The sequence below is a fragment of the Cryptomeria japonica genome, chromosome 3 (genome assembly GCF_030272615.1).
Source record: "Cryptomeria japonica chromosome 3, Sugi_1.0, whole genome shotgun sequence".
Classification (NCBI taxonomy): domain Eukaryota; kingdom Viridiplantae; phylum Streptophyta; class Pinopsida; order Cupressales; family Cupressaceae; genus Cryptomeria; species Cryptomeria japonica.
The window spans coordinates 633,851,481-633,874,430 of NC_081407.1; the positions used below are offsets into that span (position 1 = coordinate 633,851,481).

The 22,950-nt window shown below is 40.0% G+C and overlaps 1 pseudogene; it reads left to right on the forward strand.

Moving 5' to 3' along the window:
* LOC131072045 (probable galactinol--sucrose galactosyltransferase 6) overlaps positions 1 to 22,950 on the forward strand; it is a 48,639-nt pseudogene that overhangs the window by 21,085 nt on the left and 4,604 nt on the right.

Here is a 22,950-nt window from a genome sequence, read left to right on the forward strand (position 1 = left end):
TAAGAAGTGTACTTTCATGAAGGATGAGTTAGTCTATTTGGGATTTGTGATATCTGAGGATGGGTTGAAGATGGACCCTAAGAAAGTAAAAACAATTGTTGAGTGGCCTACACTGGAAAGAATTGGAGAGGTAAGATCATTTCATGGATTGGCTAGTTTCTACAGGAAGTTCACCAGAAATTTCAGTTCAGTTTGTAACCCTATGACTAAGACCATGAGGGGAAATCGGAAGGAATTCAAGTGGACCCTTGGAGCAAACAAAAGTTTTAAACTGTTGAAGTAGAAGGTGACTGAGCAGCCTGTGTTAGCTTTATTGGATTTCAATAAAGTATTTCAAGTAGATTGTGATGCAAGTGGAACAGCAATAGGAGCAGTCTTGAGTCAGGAAGGGAGAGCATGCAATAGCTTATTTCAGTGCGAAATTGAATGATGCCCGGAAGAGATATTCAGTGTATGATCGAGAGTTTTATGCCATAGTTCAAGCCTTGAAGAAGAGGAGACATAAGGAATTTCAAGTTGGCAATGAAGTGATGGTGTATCTGAGAAAAGAAAGATTCCCAGTTGGAACTTATAACAAATTGCAGATGAAAAAGTTTGGACCTTGCAGGATTTTGAGAAAGTTCAGTTCTGGGAATGCATATTAAGTGGAGTTACCGAATAGTCTGAGTATTTCACCTGTGTTTAATATTACAGATCTTCATGAGTATCATGAACCAGAATTCAGTGAGGACAGTATTGCAAACTTGGAGAAACAATTGATCTGGAAGGAACCGAATCATATTGAAGACATTTTGGATAGTAGGATTGGGCTTAGTACCCAGAGCAGTTGGTATAAGGAGTATCTTGTTAAGTGGAAGGATAGACTAGTTGAAGATTCATCTTGAATTTCTCAGGAAGAGGTAGACCGCCTTGGTTTCCCTCTGACCCCGACAAAGTGAGAGACTCACTTTTTCAACAACCTCGGATGTTTGATGTAGGAGAATCCTCGGTTCATAGCAATCTTGCACCAGCCAAAAATATTTTCCTTTCTATTTTGCTTTTTGTTTGCAGTTTCAGCATTTATTTCTGTGTCCTGGATTTGGCTCACCAGATCCTGTGGACTTGGATTTTGTCTTGAAGACTTGATCATCTTCCTTATTCCCAAACCGTGGAGCATTTGGATCATTTTCCGACAAGTTATCGCTACCGATTTCTGTGACAGTTTCTTGTTACCGGTTGACAGTTTCCTATTACCGATTGTTTGCACCTATTTTCATTTGTGATCTACCGGATCCCTTTCATAGCTTGCAGAGCCCTGAGCGTTGATTTCGATGTTCCTTGGCATGTGGCCGACCTTTTCCCAAGATCTACACTTCATCCTTTGGATTTTTCGGAGGAATCTCTTGGCGAAGGCCGACCTTGTTGGTTTTGCACATTAAGTCTTGTTCTTCCGGTTTTGATCCCTTTTTGGGCCGACCGGATCCCCTTGGATCGTATAAATTGTTGTAATAAAGCATTAGAATGTAATGAAGAAGTGAGAGTGAACATAGAAGATAAATCTTAAGATTTGAGGTCTCGGTTGTGACTTATTTTGTACCTTTGAGCATGTTTTAGCAGGCCTGTGAGCCAGTTTCTGTAACGCGGTTATTATCAGTTGGTTGTAATAGATTTTCATGTTATAATTCAATATGTTTTGCATTGCCTCCACCATGTCTTTGTGTTTCCGTTGTGTTTACTCTTGCTAATCGGTCTAGACTGGTCTCTTTGAGGTCCCTCCTGATTGGTGACTGGTTCATATAAGCATTGAGAAAATAATAAAATCACAATCATAATGCAGATCCAAAAAATAAATATATTGTCAATAGACCAAGGAGCGATCCTAAATGCTATTGGTGGTGCAACATTAGGATAGTTTTAAGGTTTTTCAAATATCAATATGACACCAAACCCTACCAAATCAAAGACAAAATAGAGCAACCAATATAGGACAATGCCTGTTTAGGGATAGTCACGTGAGGTCATTTAAAGTTTTGATAGAGGCGTGTTACAATCAAACATAAGGAAATGCAATCACAAGTGAAATAATAGAGAAAGGTTTTGACTTAAGGAAGCTGAAAATGTAGTCATAGAAGACTTTAAGTGATTGTCATAATAAGAATGAAAGAAGTCCAAAAAATAGACCTCATTCAAGGCAATACAAACAATGACAGTCCATAGAGACATCTAACTATTAAATGGCAAAACAGTGACAAGTGCATAACTAAAAGACAGTATAAGATTGTAGACCAAAAAAAGAGGTCTTGATCACAATCCATTTGAGTGTCATAAGCTTGACAGAGGTACAACTTTTAACTCAAGTATTGCTTCTTTTTGAAGAGAACATGACTCTTAGGCGCATGATATGTTACAGCTTAAGAAATTCAAAACTTTGAAAATGTGGCTTTAAGGTGAGATATACAAAAGTGGAAACATGGCTTTAAGCTTATGGATAAAAAATCATCATGGCATGCCATGAATTAAGAGCTTGACTGTTATATGGTAGATGAGAAAGGTCAAAGTTAAAAATGTATTTAATAACATCAATCCACCTTTCACAAGAGGAGTAACAATAGTCCACATTCGATAACATGTGAGTTAATTCCTACAAGGGCAACAAAGAGGGAGTTAAAGGTAAGATTCTATGGCTTTATTTTTCGTAAAGATAAACTGAAAGTTTTGTTTCATGGGTCAATGGGAGTATGATTAGACACAACATTTCAGAGACTTCATATGGTGTTTCTTGTAGAGTTCCATAACATCTGTGCATATCAGTGATCCCTCCTCCTTCCTTTATAATCCAGTCTTCACAACAAAGGAAAAATTCACAACATTTCCTCCAAAATTAAGGCCAAAACAATAGGTTAAACTTTCACCCCTATTTTATCAATTGTTGTCACTATTATCTACTGTAGTGTCATAAAATTGTGACCCTAGCAATTTTTGACTTCATTAGGGTCCTCACGCATGCGAACTCAAATCCTCTAGCCTGATCGGAGACCAAAGAGTGCTTGGCTTGCGAAAACAACTTCTTCCTTGACCTTTGCATCACCCCAACTGCATTCTGCCCTGGAGAAAGGGGTTGGACACGGGCGTGGCACCACTATCCTCCTAGGACAGGGGCGTGGCACTCTTGTCCCTGCCCTATTTTAGGGAAGGACCCTTCCTAGAGCATTACTTGTAGGTTGTGCCTATAGTGGAAAACCTCCCCGATGTCGGCCCGTGACGAAATTCAAATCCACAAACATGTATTTAAAGGGCCACTTGTCTTCTCATTTGCATAAGTTGGATGAGTGGAAAATTCACAAGCGATCAAACATTCAAGAGCATTCAAGCATTCTTTTCCAGCATTGAGCATTTTCAAGTCTCCCTTTAAGGCTAGGTGTTGCATTCAAGTCAAGGATTCAACCATTGAAGAGGAGATTGATTCCAACATACAATTTCATACAAGCATTTCTATCAACATTTCTACTACAACCTCCCTTGAGGAGATTTACAATTCAGTCTTTCATTTACATTTACTTGCAAGTACTTTCTTTCATTACTTGGTCAATTCCAAAACTGGGGTTTGACCTAAAGGCAAACTCTCAATCCCAACCCATTTTCCTCTCTTTTCTGTGTGTAGTTTGCATGTGCGCAGTTGTACTTTCGGATTCGAACTCCATTTGCAGAGGTAGAAAAACCCTTTTCGATTTGCAGATTTTTCGGAGCACCATGTATATTCCCGCAACGGTCCGGGCAACTTTTTGTCAAATTCGCAAGGCGACTTCGTCTCGACATTTTACAGTCAGATCCATGTGCACAACTTCATCCCATATTCTGATCTCAAGTTATAATCGATTATTTGTCACTTTTACACTACATAAGTCAGTCAATTCATTTTTAAATCAAACAAGGAAGAAGGGATCATCCTAACATTCTCAATTCATTCAGAATTCAATTTATCATCTTTGTGTGGAGATTGAATCTAGTGAGTTATTTCATCCCTTATCTTCCTAATGTAATGGTGAAAAGTGTTTGAATGATAATCAATAATGAAACTCTCATCTCTCATTGAGAGAAAGGGTAGTTTTCCTCTTGACCTATCACTCATCATTTTCTCACCATTACATCTACCTACTAAATTTGAACGAAAACCACCACATGGAGGGAGCAATACAAAATAACTAATATGATTGCATCAAATCCAAGCATTTTTTTTCTACAAATGTGATGAATTTTAAGTAAATAATAAACTAGAACATGTGCTAATGGTAAAGAGATAACCTTTGTGGTGTAAATAGTGAAAAAAGTGTATGCCTATGTGATCTTAATTTGTGGCAGCCATAAGGTAAACACAAGATATGAATCCAACGAGAATGATTTATTCATTATAATTTAGGAAATAAAGCCTTCTATTGCATTGTCTATTAATTGGTTAAGATTTAGAGGGAACTAAAAACTTCACCTTTCTGCTGCTAGAACTGCAATCCTTCCAGCAATGCTTCTCACCTTCTCACCTTATTGGACTAAACATTATGTGTTCCATCAAATGACTTTGGGATCCCAATAACTACTTCATCTACCTCCTGCATTCATCAATCATAATCCTCATTATATACATGCATTTAGATGGATCATCTTAAGACATGTTGGAATAAAGAATGTGTCAAGTATCTATCATACATGAAGTAGAAGATGAAAGTTTGAAATGGTTTTCTTATTAGCATCCCTCTATACAGTGATAGACACAATTACACATATATTTGATATCAAACAAAGCCTTTTGAAATTTATTTCTAAAACCATAGCAATCATATCCTAGGATGAAAGTAAATCAAACAAAGCCTAAAGGAATTTATTTCTAAAACTATCTTTCTTCTAAACAAATTAACACGCCTAATAATTTTTTAAGAAAGGGCATTAAAATCATCCCATCCCATAAATAGATGTTCAAAAAATATTCTAAGAGCCTACAATAATAGAAATTGCATAACCTCTAACTTCTGCATTATATTTTTGTACTCTTCATTTTGGTGTTCATTTCCCTAGTATGTTTTAGGTTCATTTACACCGATTTCTTGCCCTCAAGGTGATCACAATTTGACAATGCAAGCTCTCAAGCCCCTAACTAAACACCCCTGGGCACCTCTTACAAGCAAAGGTTTGTTGCATGAAGGATCACCTACACCCTTAAGTGCTCAATCCTAGGTCCCTAGCACCCATGGGCACACCTGACCTTGCGAAGTGAAAAATTTAAACATTCCCTGAGTGTTTAGCCCTAACCTAATTAGGTTTTGGTCCACACAAATCTATAGTAGTCTTTATTTGGTGAAGCCTACTACCAATGCACTCATATGCCTCTCCAAGGCTAGATTCATTATCATCCCCATATCTCCTGACTATGAAGACTAGAGCAATGATGGAGGTAATGTACTCAAGGTTTTTGTCCACACAAATCTATAGTAAAACAAGACTCAAATGCGTGCAAGCATATTATAGTTTTTCTAGGTTAATGGAGGAGATGAATTCAAAAAATAAAAAAATATTTAGAAGTCATCCAATACAATTGTGTTGAGGTAACCAAACTCTCCTCTCTATAAATTTCATGGGCACTTCTTTAAACTCTTTAGAGACCAAATTGAGAATAGAAATTGCCCAAAATTAAGAGTTATGCTACTTGTATAATAAGTTTTCATGCATGGTATCTGCTCGTCGCTAATTATGGAGATGCTTATGGCATACAACTTCAAGACTTTTCTGCTCCCCATATGCCATTTAAACCAACATTTTAGATTAGTGTTTAAGCACACTTCACTTGCTCAATTGGATTGGTTGGAATTTTCAATTTAGAAGCCTATTTGAGTTGTTCCTACTTGTACAGATATTTCACAGAGAGAATGATTTTGAACCACTTTAGAAAATCATCCTAATCAAATTTCAATGGTGGTGGCTCTACTTCTTAGATTAACACTTACATTGTTTGGTGTAACATACAACCCTTTTTTTTTTTTTTGCCACAATAGCTATCTCTAGTTAATGTATATCACTGCATTGTTATTTACAGATTTCTAATATTGTATTGCTCACAAATTCATCTTACAAGAGACTCTATTGTTAAACAGCCCTCATTTATACATTCATTATTTATCAAGACTGGAACAAATCCTTTTGAGGTCGTTGCAAATGTTGTCAAGTAAGTTGCATATTAATTATAGTTTAGAGATGATATTTGAAAGTGCATTCATCCTCTTTTTGCTTTATGTGAGCCTTTAGGCAAGGATAATTTGATATCAATGGCAGCATGAATTGGTAGAACATCAAATGATATTTGAAAGTGCATTCATCCTCTTTTTGCTTTATGTGAGCCTTTAGGCAAGGATAATTTGATATCAATGGCAGCATGAATTGGTAGAACATCAAATTAATAAATAAAGAATGATCTAAGTAATTGTTCACCATGAAAAATGCCAGTAACAAATGTATTATTAAAACATTTAAATGTGTGAGCACATATCAAGGCTTTTAATGCTTACTAATGCCCATGGAACTTATGCTACAAGGCTATGGAAGTTTATTTGCAAACATTTCTTCACAGGGAGGAAAAGAAGGTGAAGATGATATTTGAAAGTGCATTCATCCTCTTTTTGCTTTATGTGAGCCTTTAGGCAAGGATAATTTGATATCAATGGCAACATGAATTGGTAGAACAATCAAATTAATAAATAAAGAATGATCTAAGTAATTGTTCACCATGAAAAATGCCAGTAACAAATGTATTATTAAAACATTTAAATGTGTGAGCACATATCAAGGCTTTTAATGCTTAATAATGCCCATGGAACTTATGCTACAGGGCTATGGAAGTTCATTTGCAAACATTTCTTCACGGGGAGGAAAAGAAGGTGAATATGAAGTACCAATCTCTTGCATCCTTATTGTCATAAAAACAGTTTTTGAGAGAAAAAAAAAACATTGATATTTTTTGAAATGGACTAGCTGCCTAGAATAATTGACTGGTTTTGATGGTGTACCTGGGATGCCTTCTCCAGGAAGTTTCTGCAGAGGGTATAGAAAAAGGCTTAAAGAGGTTTTCTCTAACTTCTACATGAAAGACTACCTGCTTTTTAATCTCTTATAGTTTTGTAGTCTTCACACGCTACTCCCTGTTATCACATTCCAGTTGTTTCTAAGCATCTCCACCTCACATCAATCCTTGCAATTTCAAATTGCCTTTCCTCTTCTACCTACATATTAGCAATTCATCTTTAAAAGTATCAACATTTAAAAACTTAGCATTATGACTCTTTTTATACCACTCCCTTTTTCTTGTCCTTTTTTCCTGGAATTTAATGTCTGTATGGTATCATGCACATGGTTCAAATGTTCCCAAATATCGTAATGTTTATGTACTTCGGTCTGTTAGAGGGAGGGTCACCGCCATGGTTTATTATCATAGATGATGGTTGGAAATCTGTTCAAAAACCAGAATTGTTCCCTAATAAGATGTAAGAGAATTCTACTTGATAAACTTCTCAAATAGGGAAAGTCTCATATCTTTAAAAATATATGAATAGCTGAATGCAGTCAAAATATTTTCTATTTAAAATGTTTTTCCTGCTCTTCAGGCCTTACATCTGCTTAAATCACATAATGATAAAAGAGACTAGTAAATTTCAAATTGAAGTTGAAGAAAGCAAAAGGTCAAAAGATCCAGCCAAGGGCATTCAGAATATTGTCCAAATAGCCAAAGAAATGTACAACTTGAAGTAACTATAACTTATGAAAAACGTTGATAGTAGTTGTTATGGTTATTATATGGTTGGTCAAACAAAAAAAGGTGTTATCAATGCCCCAAAATTGTTGGGTATGCATATAAGCTTTGATATCCTTTACTACTGGGGAGGAGTTCAACCAGGAATTGCTGCTATGGAAAGCTATGATTCTACAATGCAGTACCCTACATCTACTCCAAATTCTTTCCAATATATGCCAAAAACAGATAGCCTTTATGTTCCTGGAATTGGCCTTATGAATCCTGAAAGAGTGTTCTGGTTCTATAGTGACTTAAACAGCTACTTTGAAGCATCTGGAGTTGATGGTGTGAAAGTCGATGTTTAGTGTCTTCTTGAGACTGTTGGCAGTGGTTTTGCAGGCAAAGTGTCAATTGCTAGGCAGCACCACCACGCATTGAATAAGTCTATTGCTCAGAACTTCTCAGATAATGGATGCATAGCATGCATGAGTCATAGAACAGATGCTCTTTATTTGTAAGGGTGTCCATCTTCTTCATTTACTTCTAAGCAAATAAATTTGCTACATCGTTTCAAAAGATGAATAAGAACTTTCCAGAGGGTTTTTTTAAATAGAATCTTTTATATTTAATAGCTTTCAATTCAAAGCAGACAACAGTTGTAAGAGCTTCAGATGATTGTTTAGTCCCTACAGTGAGGTTGGTAAACACATGGATAAACAGAAGTATTCAACATGTACCAACAACATATGTAACAGGAACATTCATGTATATTAAAGCATAAATAACAATTACAGGAACACAGATATGGCAGAATTATGGTATCTTTATTTCATTCCAAATATGCCAGTACAATGCTAGCTTGTTGAGGTTCCATCCATACACTATATAGACCCGACGGTTGGCCAGGCTGCCAATAGTCGCAACCTATCAACTACCAACTACCCCACGAGAACCTCTCGGCAACTCATACATAACAAAACATAAACACCCCAAACAACTATAAACTAACAAGTGTTATTAGCCCCTAACATCAGCCCCCCAAAAAAAGTAGTCGTCTTCCAAACGACCAGAACAAATAGGAGTTGGAACTACAAAACAAAAGACACTAAGACTTATGAGGGGGAGGAGGCGTCCCTGTCGTGGCCAAAGAAGAAGGTTGTCATCATGTGTGGAGCTAGAGGTTCTTCTCAGCAGTCAGTTGTCACTCGCGTGCCTTCTTAACCATGTGTGCAGCCTTTAATAATTTCATGTCCTTCTGCTCCACCTGTAGACTCAAGTCAGCCACCTTTGCTGCAAGTTCCTTCGACTTCTCCTCCTGCCTGCTGCAACGGGCGTCATAAGTGACCACCTTCTCCTCCAACTCAACCCTCAAGTTCTTCTCTACCATGGCCAACTGTGCACGTTGTTCCACCTTCTCCAATCTCTCGACGTACAGTTGTTGTTCTTGTTGCTCCATCTTACTTCGTCTCATCTGCAAGTAGACATCTCAGAACAACCCCTCCATACTGCGCAAGATGGCTCCCAAGGTGCCAACTCCCTCCACCAGTCACGTGTGCTTCCACTCCTGTGCCATCTCCGAGATACCACTGTCGGGACACCCTGGCTGCTCGAAGTGGCGTGCAAACTCCTCCTCACACCCCAAAGCCATGAAGTGCAAGAGCTTCTCAACATCAGCTGAGTTGCCGCCATCCACATGTCCAACCAACTGTGCCATACATTGAACTATGTCTGATATCCCCTATAACACCCCAAGGAACCGATGGAGGGATTATGTTGGATCTCTAGGGTCTGGCGGAGTGATGTGTAGACCTGCAAGTGGTCCTCCAAACCCGCTATCCTCTACATCAATGATTTTCTGGTCATGTCTACTTCCCCCAGTCTCCATGTCCTGCTCCATTGCAAACATCATCTTATCTTGAACCTGATCTATGATAGGAGCGGTCGTGTGTTGTGTCTCGCCTTGGCCAACTACCATGTCGTGTGGTGAAGGTGAAGTGGGAAGGTGAGGTGCAAGTGCAAACTACCCGAGCCACCCGTCGAAGGATCCATCTATATCATCGTCAACTAGTGCACCCAACACCGCCAACTCCTCCTGGCCATCCCCTCCTTCCATGTCTTCCATCAATACGTCCACGAACTCATTCCCTCAGGGGGGTGTTGTACTACCCTCAACTGCTACAGTCACCTCCTCCATACTAGTACATGTCGTACTAGTACCTGCCTCATGTATGGCTACCTCCTGGCTCTCATCATTCTCCATGATGTTAGCTTCCCTAGCATGTTGCACGTCCATCCCTACCACCGTACAGTCCACCACTACTGTGCCGCCTAAGTCTCCACTCATACGGTCTGTTGGTCCACTAGTACGGTTTGCTACTGGTACAACTTGTGGTTCTAGTACAGTCAGGCCTATCTACGGCAGTGACACTCGCCTTTGTGTTGGAGGCGCCCCTTCGTCAACTTTCCTAAATAGCACACCTACTGGTCTCACGTCGCCTATCGAACTAGCCACTATGAGTGCTTCCTTGGGTACCAGGTGCGCGGAAGGAGGCAATTTGGGGGGTGTAAATTTCACCCAAGTGCTTCTCCACCTTACTCACAACCCTCCATGCTTTGGCTGCTCTCCTTCCTCCTCCCCTTCCTGTTGTTGTGACTCTGCTTCTTCTTTTTCCTCTCCTCCAGCATTGTGCAGTGCCATGCAAAATCCCTCATCCCCACTCTCTTATTCCTTCGTTTCCTCTTCTTCCTCATCTGAGTCTTCCATGTCGTTGTCTTCTTCCACCTCTACTGCTACCTCCAACTTCCTCCTCTTCGTTGGTTGCATGGCATCCCCAAGGGTATCCACATGGAGGGTTTGTTGGGTTCCACCTTACCGCATGGCTCAAAAGTCCCCCACATTTCTGAGGGTACCTATGTACGTATTGCATCCAAAAAGAAACTAATGTCATGGTGGCACATATAGAATGTTTTATGCTCTAGGTTGAGGAAATCATGAATCCTCTCAGATAAGAGTTGCGCCCAATTATAGACCTTACCACACTTGATGTCGTTCATCAGTCCTATCATCCAGATGGCTATGTCAGATGCTCGGTTGGCCCCTGTGAGTCTTCTTTTCACCAAGTCCATCAACATCCTCCACTCCCCGGGTGCAATGAAAGCACGCTTCAGTCCTCTACTATTATTTGCAGACAAAACATTCTTCCATTTTTCTTCCATCAAATCATCCCTGCACACCAACTCCAGCAACCATTTCTTTTTCTCCCCGGTGAGCTTCTTGGTCGGTTTTGCTACAGATGCCCCCTTATCAGGTATACCAAATACCCTCTTGAAGTCCTCGGCTTTGAAAGAAATCCTTATTGTGCAGCCCTAGAACTGAATAATTGAGGCTCTCTCGTTGCGGTTGTATTTGGACACCATAGTATGAAGCACAGGTTCAAAATCCTTAATATTAAACGTCGACATTTGGATGGCATGGTCTACCTGTTCTTTCTGGAGAGAATCTTTTATCACATGGTCTGAGGGGTTTTCCTCCCACCAAGTACGACATTCACTGTCGGTCACACTCTCAAAAGCCACACTTTCTACAGTGATTCCTTCCGGGTCCTTCTGTATTTTTGGCCTAATCTTCACCTTCTTGTTGTTGTTGCCAAGCTCCGTAGTTGTCGTGGTGGCGTTGTGGTTGCCTTTCCCTCCACGTTGATTTTTCCCTTTGTCACTTTTTGTTCCCTAGTCGTTATTATAACGGTCTGAATTTGTTGCGCACCTAGGGTCCCCCCAGCTAGTACGAACCATCGTACCAAATTCCCTACCAAGCCTATTGTAATGCCTACATGTGATACTTCCAGACCGTACGACTTCTTCAACTTGTACAAAATCTTCTCACAGCTCCGTACGGATGGCTCTAATTCTTGCACAGATGCCTTTGATTCTTTTCTGCAACTGTTCCATGTGTGTACAGATGCGAACACTGAATTGATTGTACAATTGTTGACCGTACGAGGTACACGCCCCCTTTTGTTGGTCGTACGGTCTTTCTTGTTCTTCTGCTAGTATTTGTATGCTATCGTACGGATCGCTTTGCTCCTTGTCGTGTCTGACAAATATTTTTTCGTACAGCACGACCCTCACGAGTTCGTACGTGTGCGGTGTACGGACTCCCATGTTTTTGGTCGTACAACGTACGGATTAAACTTATACACTTCGTGTACCACTTCTCTTGCCCTATCCGTACGTGTTGACAGTATGAGCTCCGAATTGGTTCATACTGATGAGTCTATCGACCATACAATCTTTGTTCAGGTTGCTTTACAATGTACGGATCCGTACGATCTAGTACTTCAACTTCTGCCTTCACTTGATTTTCTTCCTTTGCAAATTCTGCTTCTACAAATTCAATTCCTCCTGTGTAATGTGTAAAAATGGGCTCTTTGGGGATTTTTATAATCATTTGCACTTTCCAGGGTTAGGGTTAGGCATAAATACTTTATTAATTTTTTATAAAAAAATCTCCTTTTTATTAAATGTATATTTCCTTTATTTACTTCCATCATTTATGTTTTAATTTTCTAATATTTGCTAACATTGTCCCTTTTATTTTTTCCATATGCTTTCCTTGTTAAGATATAGCCCTCGTGAATCTAACTGATGGTAAATCAGTTATTATCTGGAGAGTGATATATTAACAGAGCATACAGTTCGGAAATTAAACATAAACAAACTAATTGTTATGAACGGTTGCCTCCGTAGGGGCATGTCCATACGTGGCAATTGCCACGTATGGACATGTCCCTACGTAGGCAACCTTTCCTCTTGTATTTAAACCGGATTCAATGATGGAGACGATCAATAACTCACGGCAATCAGTCTTCCGGAATCGCTGTCATTATTCTTCAATCCATATTTCACAACATGGTATCAGAGCCAGCATATTAAGAGAATAAATTAGACAGCCATATTACTCATAAGCATTTATCGGAAGTAAATAACAAATCGATGCAGAGGCTATATACGCAAAGGATATATCCGACTAAGAAAACATTCAAAATGTCAAGTAATATGAGAGTCAAAGATAGACTCGAAGGAGCCTCCAACTTCGTTTCCTGGAAGATACGAATCATTGCCATTCTTGAAGAACTAGAATTAGAATCTTACATAGAAGAAAATCTAGACATGCCAAATGATGAACCAGAGAAATCTACCTAGAAAAGGCGTAATAATAAAGCAAAGAAAATAATTATTGACTCAGTCAAAGATCATATTCTTCCATCTATAGCCAGACTGCCTAAAGCATATGAAGTATTTAAAACCATTAAAAATAAATATGAAGTTAACAATGCGAGCAGAATGTTAACCTTGAAACAACAACTTTTAAACATAAAGATGAATAAAGATGATACAATATCTACATACTTTTCAAGGATATCTGAAGTAAAAGACCAATTACAAACTATTGGAAATGAGGTAGATGATCAAGAAATCTCTCTCATAGCCCTAAGAGGATTACCAATTTCATGGGAATCCTACATTCAATGTATTAGCAGAACACCCCCCTTACCGAAATTTGAACAACTTAAGAATGAGTGCATTCAAGAGGAATCTCGACTAATCTCAAGAGGATTAGGGCCAAATAAAGAAGGAGAAATCCAAGAACTTAATACAAATACCTTCAACAAAAAGAAAAAGTTCTCCAAACGGAAGAGAGGAAATAAAAACCATCAGAAAAGAGATATGTCTAAAATTCAGTGTTACAAATGCGACAAATATGGGCACACTCACAGGAAGTGTCCAGAAAGGAAGAAAACACAAGCTACTCTAGCCGAAGTCAAAGGAGAAAACTCACTTTTCTTCTTAGCCCTATCAAGCGAAATAAATACAAATAAAAACACTTGGATCAAAGACAGTGGAGCATCAAGGCATATAACTGGATTCAGAAATCAGTTTGAAACACTTAACGGGAACTCAAGTGAAGAGGTTACTATTGGAGATAACTCCACATATCCTGTGAAAGGAATTGGGACCTGTACTATCAAACTAAGAAATGGAGTATCTCTACAATTAAAGGATGTTCTGTTTGTACCTGGAATAAAAAGAAATCTAGTCTCAATCTCAGGCCTAGCTGATCAAGGATATTGGGTTACCTTCAATGAAGATAAAGTTCTACTCTGGCCTAAAAATACAAATATCAAAAATGCCATAACAGTAGGTTCAAGAGATGGTAGCCTATACAAACTATGCAGTGATCGAAAGGAAGCACTAAATCTTGAAGTTTCAAATAATAATGAATTATGGCACAAAAGATTAGGACACCTAAGATAAAGTGCTCTATCCAACATAAAGAAGATTACTTCAGGACTACCCCAACTAAAATCTGAACACACAGGCATTTGCAAAGGATGTGCCTTGGGAAAGAATGTGAAAGTTTCTTTTCCCTCAAGCGAGCACAAATCAAAAGTTATTTTAGAACTAATTCACTCAGACCTATGCGGTCCCATGTCAACACCATCCCTAACTGGATCCTTATACTACATAATCTTTGTTGACGACTACTCTCGAAAAACATGGATATATTTTCTAAAGTGCAAAGACTAAAATGAAGTACTATCTAAGTTCAAAGAATTCAAGGCACTAGTAGAAAACCAATCAGGGAAGAAAATTAAGGTGTTAAGATCTGACAATGGGGGAGAATATACATCTGACAACTTCAAAGACTTTTGTAATTCTGTTGGGATTAAGAGGGAGTATATTGTACCATATAATCCACAACAGAATGGAGTAGCAGAAAGAAAGAACAGAACCATAATTGAAGCAGCAAAAGCCATGATGCATGACCAAAACTTACACACTTTATTCTGGGCAGAAGCTTCAAATACAGAAGTCTACATTCAAAATAGATGTCCACACTCAGTTCTAGAAAACATAACTCCTGAAGAAGCTTTTATAGGGAACAAACTAGACTTAAGTCATTTAAGGATATTTGGCTGTCCCGTATATATACATGTTCCTAAAGAAAAGATGACAAAACTAGAACCATCCAGAAAAAGAGGTATCTTCATTGGCTATAGTGAAAATACTAAAGGATATCGCATTTACATTCTAGGGAAAAAATCTGTTGAGATAAGTAGAGATGTAAAGTTTGAAGAAAACACTACACTCAAAGAACCTGAGGATGATAACATTACTAAAGAAGAAGAAGATCACATAATTGAGATTGAGAGGAAGAATATCATAGAAAATTCCGAACCTTCAGACACTGAGAGGGAGGACATCATAAGAGCTTCTGAACCTCTTGTTGATGAAAATATTGAAACACTCAATAACAAGAAAAGACCTCTATGGGCAAGGAAAATGATTGAAGAGAATAATGTAGAACCAAATGAAATTTCCAAAGAAAATAAGAGAACAAGAACTCTAAAATGTTATGCTGCACTTCTAACCGAACTCACAAATTTTGAACCAACAAATGTCAGAGAAACCTTATCAAAACAGGCTTGGAAAGATGCTATGGTTGAAGAATATCAATCTATACTAAAGAATGATGTTTGGGATATAGTGCCTAGACCAAAAGACAAATCAGTTGTCTTGTCCAAGTGGTTATTCAAGATCAAATATGCATCTAATGGCGGCATTGAAAAACATAAAGCTCGCTTTGTGGCCAGGGGATTCTCTCAGAAAGCAGGAATTGATTATGAAGAGACATTTGCCCCAGTTGCCCGGTATACGTTAGTAAGAACAATCATTGCAATTGCAACATCCAAAGGATGGAAAATTCACCAAATGGACGTAAAGACTGCCTTCCTAAATGGTTCAATTGAAGAAGAAGTATATATAGAACAACCAGAAGGATTCACCATACGTGATAAAAATTGCTATGTTTGTAAACTAAAGAAAGCTCTCTATGGGTTAAAACAAGCACCTAGGGCCTGGTATGCAAGGATAGACAACTATCTCTCTAAACTAGGGTACTCCAAGAACCTAGCAGATCCCAACATCTACTTCAAGGCTTCAAATGGCAATATGATTATATTGGTCCTTTACATGGATGATCTTTTGATAACAGGAGAGGATAATCTCATTGAGAAATGTAAGCAAGATCTGGCAGCAGAATTCGATATGAAGGATCTAGGGCTTCTACATTATTTTCTGGGATTAGAAGTATGGCAGAAGAAAAACTACATCTTCCTAAATAAAGGAAAGTATACCGCAATTATTCTAACTAGATTTGGGATGATGGAGTGTAAGCCATTAGCTACACCAATGGAAACTAATTTGCACAAGCTGAAAATTGAGGCAGAAGATTCAGAACCTACAGATCCCACACTCTACAGACAAATCCTCGGTTCACTCATGTATTTGGTAAATACTCGTCCTGATATCTGCTATGCTACAAATGTATTAAGTCACTTCATGTGTGAACCTAAGAAGATACATCTAATGGCTGCTAAACACATTCTAAGATATTTACGAGGCACAATTGAACTTGGCTTAAAGTATGAAAATGTTGAGATTCAACTTGAAGGATATTCTGATTTTGATTAGGCCGGAAGTACCACTGACCGTAAAAGTACTACAAGGTGTTGCTTCAGTCTTGGTTCTGCTATGATATCTTGGTTCAGCAAAAAACAGTCAACAGTTGCACAAAGCTCCACCGAAGCAGAATATATGGCAGCCTCCATGGGAGCTCGTGAAGCGGTATGGCTAAGAAAGTTATTATTTGGATTATTTGGAAAAACTCTGAATTCAACAATAATTCACTGTGATAATTAGAGTTGTATCAAGCTCTCAGTAAATCCAGTTTTTCACAATCGATCCAAACATATTGAGATCCCTTATCACTACATAAGAGATATGGTAGATCGAAATGTCATAAAACTAGTGTACATCAGTACTGAAGAACAAAATGCTGATATCTTCACCAAGCCACTTGCAAGATTGAAGATAGAATACTTCAGAAGTAAACTTGGTATGACTAGATTATAATTGAGATTATTAGGATGAAATTCCTACCATGTGTAATTTGTTCATGAATAAATAAATAAAATGTATATTGCAATATTCTAACTGTGTTCAAGAAGATGACGATCTTCTTATGTTTAAGGTTACTATTTCAAGGTGACGATCTTGACAATAGTTGACCAAGTGTCAAGATTGACTACATTAAGTTGTTGTCTCAGACTGTGCCGGATATCTTGATCCTAAAGTATGTGATCATCTCATGATTGACTTCTTAAGTGATTGTCCCAGACTGAGCCGAATATCATGATATTGAGTTTATTGTCATGACAAGACTATATTAAATGTTGTCTCGAATTGTGTCGAAAGTCATGACAGAATATGCTCCCAAGAAAATTACTTAGATCCACTCCTGCTAAGAGGGAGTGTTAAGATATAGCCCTCGTGAATCTAACTGATGGTAAATCGGTTATTATCTGGAGAGTGATATATTAACAGAGCATACAGTTCGGAAATTAAACATAAACAAACTAATTGTTATGAACGGTTGCCTCCGTAGGGGCATTCCATACGTGGCAACTGCCACGTATGGACATGTCCCTACGTAGGCAACCTTTCCTCTTGTATTTAAACTGGATTCAATGATGGAGATGATCAATAACTCACGGCAATCAGTCTTCCAGAATCGCTGTCATTATTCTTCGATCCATATTTCACAACATTCCTTAGATAATTTTTTAAAATCTTCCCTCGACAATGTTTTTTGAATTCAATTTTTTGTACCTTCAACTTACTACGGTATCCAAGGGCCTGTTTTTGTCATTTTTTGCTCTCTCGTTATTATCTTCAGAATAGCTTATCTCCTCTTCTGACACTTCTACATAACATTTTTGCTCTCTTGGCTTCCTCTTCGATATACGGATACTTGATTTTTTCTTCGCTTTTCCCTTGTCATTCATTATGATGTCCTTCCATCTTTTATTTGGTCCTCCGTTAGCATCTTCGTCCTCTGTGTTCCTTTTCACTCCTGAAGGATCGTCCTAAGACCTTAACTTAATCTTTGAATCATGTAGCCACATACATATGTGCAACAACCTCCTGTAACATTCTTCTGCACAACACGTCCCCATGTACTCCAGATCCCATATCTTATCCACCAACGGAGTGGGTCTCACTCCCTTGTATCACCCGTCAATGTACCGGTCTTCATACTGTTGGTACCACGTTACCCTTTCCCCGTTCACCTCTGGAGGTCCTGCGGGGTTAGGTATCACCCGGTACAATGAATTTGGACTGGCCTCCAGTTCTCCTGGTTGGGAGGCTATGATGAACAAGTCTTCGGTTTTTTGCACCATCTTCAAACAGGGATCTAGTGTTGCCCTGTATTCCTCTAGGTCAATTTCTTCCTCCAGGTCTGCAAGTTCCCCTTCCTTATTTGCATTATTAGCTTTCCTCTTGGCTTCGTCTTCTTCATCAATATCATATGCTACATACCCCTCTCGAACGCCTTCATATGGAGCCCTCTTCCTCCAATGACCTGAAATCCGTACCCACACAGTCGGGTCCCCAAAGCATGCATTTGTCAGGTGTTTATGGATCCTCGAAACCGCAACACCTTCCACCCACTTCGACGCAAGTCATTCTTCCATGAATGTGAGCGGTTTGGCCCAATCTTCATCCCGGCGATGGGGCTCTGCTTTCACCACCGGGTCTTCTTCCACTTCCCTACTCTTACCGATGGTCCAATCTCCTCTTGTGGTATCCCAGCATGTTGATTGCTATCATAGGTTTGTTTCATTCTCTGTAAACTTTCAGTTTCGAACCATTCACCGAGTCTTTGATTGGGTTGTCGTCCAACGTAGATAACTTTATTGCTCCACTCTTCCCGACCTCCCTGATCTTATAGGATCCGAGCCAACGAACTTTGTACTTCCCTGGTCGTAGTTCATTACGGCTGTTATACTTCAAAACCAACTGCCCAGCTCAGAAGTTCACCCATCGTAGGTGCTTGTCCAGCCAGAACTTATGTTGTCATTGCGCTGCCTCTGTTGCCCACTGTGCCATTATCTTTCGTTCGTCCAATTTCACCAAGCTTTCAAGTCTTGCACTCAGACTCTCTTCATCACCAAGTCTATTGTCCACCTCCACTCGCAAGCTTGGTACGATGTACTCCGCAGGTACCACAGCCTCCTGCTCGTACATGGACTGGAACGGAGTATGCCCCGTAGTGACTTTGTAGGACGTGCAGTAAGCCCACAGTACTGTCAGCAACCTTTCTTCCCAATCCTCCTTCTCCACCCCGCACGACTTATAGATAATTGACACCAATACCTTATCAGTCGCCTTTGCTTGTCTGTTTGCTCGAGGGTAGTACAAGCTAGAGACATTGTGGAAAATTTTTAACTCAACGGTCATGGTACGGATTACTTGGTTGATGAAATGCACTCCCCGATCACTTGTGATTTGAAGGGATATCTCGTACCTAGTGACAATTTGTTCGTACAAGAACAGTGTTGTACTAGGAGCAGTGTTATCTGGTAGGGCTCTTGCTTCTGCCCACTTGGTTAGGTACTCCGTAGCCACCACAATATATTTGAACCTATGCATACTGCTTGGCTTCAAGGGTCCCACAAAATCCATATCCCACCTTTCAAATAGCTCCTGCGATTGGGAGGCGAAGAGGGGCATGAAGTCCCGCTTGAGTGGTTTCTCTGCACGTTGGCAAGTGTCACACCCGACCACCCACTCTCGAGCATCAGTGTGTAGAGTTGGCCACCACAGACTGACACATTCGGTCCCATGTGTCCCCCTGCTAATCCGTCATGTGCTTCCTTCAAGACACTGGGGATTTCCTCCTCCATGACACATCTCCTCAAGATTTGATCAGGTCCCATTTTATACAAAAGACCATTGATCAGTTGGAAGGTCTTACTCTTCAGTGCCAGTTTCTGTCATTCCCTCAGCGGCATCTCTTGTAGAAATGTGGAAGTAGAGAGGTACTGGCCAATCTTCTCGTACCACGATGGTAGTACTGCAATCTGGAACAAGTGTGCTTCTAGAAAGTCCTCATTCACCCCTTCGACCAGCTCCCCTGACTTGATCTGTGACAGTTGATCGGCTATCACATGAGACTTCCCTGACCGCACAATAATAGTGAAGGTGAATTCTTGCAAGAGCAGCAACCATCTACTTACCTGTGTTGGCCATTTGGTGGAATTAATTATGTGTTGCATTGATGTTTTGTCATTGATGCCAACACTAGTTGTTTGGATGCTTTACCAGCACCCTTCTGGTCCCAATAGGTTAAGTGGTTTCTAGTTAACTTGGATTCGGCATGATCCGGTAGGCTCCGGTATAGTTTGGTGATGGAATTGGCTTGTTCATGATACCCATGCTCATATTTGGTCAGTTGGTTTTGGTCTGGTGATCGGTTGATATCTTGCTTGCTTAGAAGATCGGTTTCTGGTTCTGGCGAGGGTTTCACCGGCAGAGATTTTGATAGAAATCTTTGATGAATTGCATAAGTGGTGTTGGTGCAGCTTATGATGGAGTTTCATAATGTTGTTGGTGATCATGTTCGAGACTTGGCGATTGGAATCATTGATGTGGCATATGGACCTATTCTTGGTCCCGATTGATCTTGGTTATGGATCGACTTTATTGAAACGTGTGGATAGGACCTATTGATGTATTTCTGGGATGTCTTATGTGTTGATATTATTTGTTTGGTCTAAAGCCGACATGGTTTGTAATAATGTAATTGGTTTATTATCTGGTGGCCGACCTGATTGTTCAAGGTCGAGGGTTGTATAAATAGATGTAAGATCTCATTGTAGATCATCATGGTTATTGTTAGAGGTCATGGTCAAGGAATGTAATATGCGAATAATGTAATATCATTCAGGCAAAGGAGTTGGTTGATCATTGGAGATCGAATTGGGTTTATGTAAGAGGATTTAGTCCTCTAGTATTGAGCTTAACCAGAACGGTACTCGGGCATAGGAGATGCTATCTTTTGCAGTTCAACACTTCTCTGGATTGTAGTCTGAATTTATATGTAATTAGTGAGGTTCCTTTTGTGATGAGCAGTGCGCTCTAGGTTGTTGGCCTTCCTGCATGTGCAGGCCCCTCAATTGTAATTCACATACTTACTGCAGAAGTATTATCTGACTATGGGTAGGCTTCCCACAGTGGTTTTTCCCATTACTGGGTTTTCCATGTACAAATTTTGCTATTATGTAGATGGCTTTTATTTTGTGATTATTGTTTATGCTTAATTGGTTTAACTATTATTTTGGTATTAATGTTTTCGGTTCTGGTATTAAAGTTTAAATTGCTAATGGTTCGTGTAATCTGTTACAACTGATTCACCCCCCCCCCCCCCACTCTCAGTTGTCTTCCAGTTATTTGAAATGTCTAACAACCTGACCCTAGATGATCAGTTTATTTACCAAGTACATCAGTGCCTGATGGTCCACGTAGAATGTGAATGGGGTAGCCAGCAGGTAGTGGCGCAACTTCTGTACAGCGTACACCATTCCTAGTGCCTCCCTCTTCTTTGTACCGTAGTTTTGTTCAGCCCTCGACAAAAGTCAATTGGTGAAGAAGATGGGATGATCCAGTCCATGTGTCCCCACCTGTGCGAGGGTGGCACCAATGGCGAAGTTGGAGGCATCCATGTGTACGTGAAACTCTTTATTCCAATCCGGGTACACCAGGATCGATGCACTCACCAGCCGATCCTTCAGTTCCCTGAAGGCTCCTTCCTGCTCCATACCCCATACGAACAGCTCCCCCTTCCTTGTCATCTTGTCCAAGGGACAAGAAACTTGTGCAAAGCCCTTGATGAATCTCCAATAGTAGCCAATGTGGCCTAGGAATGACTACACCCCTGTTACATCCATCGGACTCTCCATATTGATAATCCCCCCTACCTTGTTCGGGTCTGTCTTTATTCCTTCCTTGCAAACAATGTGGCCAAGGAGCTTTCCTTGCAGCACCATGAACCTGCACTTCTTCGGGTTAAAAGCTAGCCTGGCTCTTCGGCACCTCTCCATACACTCTCCGAGTACCTTCAAATGAGTATCCTGGTCACTAAAAATAGACCAATCATCCAAGAACACCTTGAAATTCCTTACTAACATTTTGTCAAAGATGTGCAAAATTATTCTCTGGAAGGTTGTTGGTGCATTACACAACCCAAAGGGCATGCGATTGTAGGTGTACACCCCATCTTCCACCACAAAGGTGGTCTTTAGCTTGTCTTCTTCAGCAATACTTATCTAGTTGTACCCAGAGAACCATCCAGAAACGTGTATATCTCGTGCCCAGCTACTTCTTCCAAGATGTTGTCTGTGAACGGGATTGGAAAGGGATCTTTGATTGTTACTGTGTTTAGACACCTAAAATCCACATATATCCTTATCTAGTTGGCCTCCTCCTTGAGGGAAATAACGATTGGGGTGACCCAGTCACTTGTCTCCACCTTGAATATGATCCCAGCCTCTAGCATTTTGTTGAATTCCTCATTCACTTTGGCAGTGTAGTTCTTGTTCATCCTGTACGGCCTCCTCCGTACAGGTTGGGCCCCTGGCACAAGGGGTATGCGGTGTACGCACAATTCTGGAGGTATCCCCTTCAAGTCCTTGTACGTCTAGGCAATGACGTCCTTGTACTCAAGGAATATCCTGAAAGTCGCTGCCTTTAGTACGGGGTTCCAATCGTCCCCTACGAGTATCACCTTCGGGTCCTCGTCCTTGCCTAGATTGACTTTTTTACATTGGTTTACTCGTACTTGATAGTTTTAACTCATTCAAATCGGTGGATCGGTGTGTCATCCACCCATGCCACCCCTTCCTGGTACCTACCATACTCCGGAGGGAATGACAGCTCTTCTGTACTGCCACTTGATTCCCCAATCTCGCATATCTGCAACATGTGGCACTCCGGATGGAATACCTTGTAGTCCTCCATCTACCAATTGAAGAGTCCGGCCAATGAACTAGTTTCATCTTCAGAGCATCCGTCCAGTTCCAGCACTCCTTCCTCGTTGGGTTCCATCCCTCCTCTGCCTCCATCTAAACCCCTCTCCCATCTGTTTTAGTCATCAGAGTTGGAATCGGACGATGCAAGCTCTTCACTGATGACCCGGTTCCTCAAGTCAATCACATACTTATGGCCCTCACTCTCAATCGAGAGTGTATTCTTTTTCCAGTTATGATTGGCTTTGACCATGATCAGCAATCCCCTTC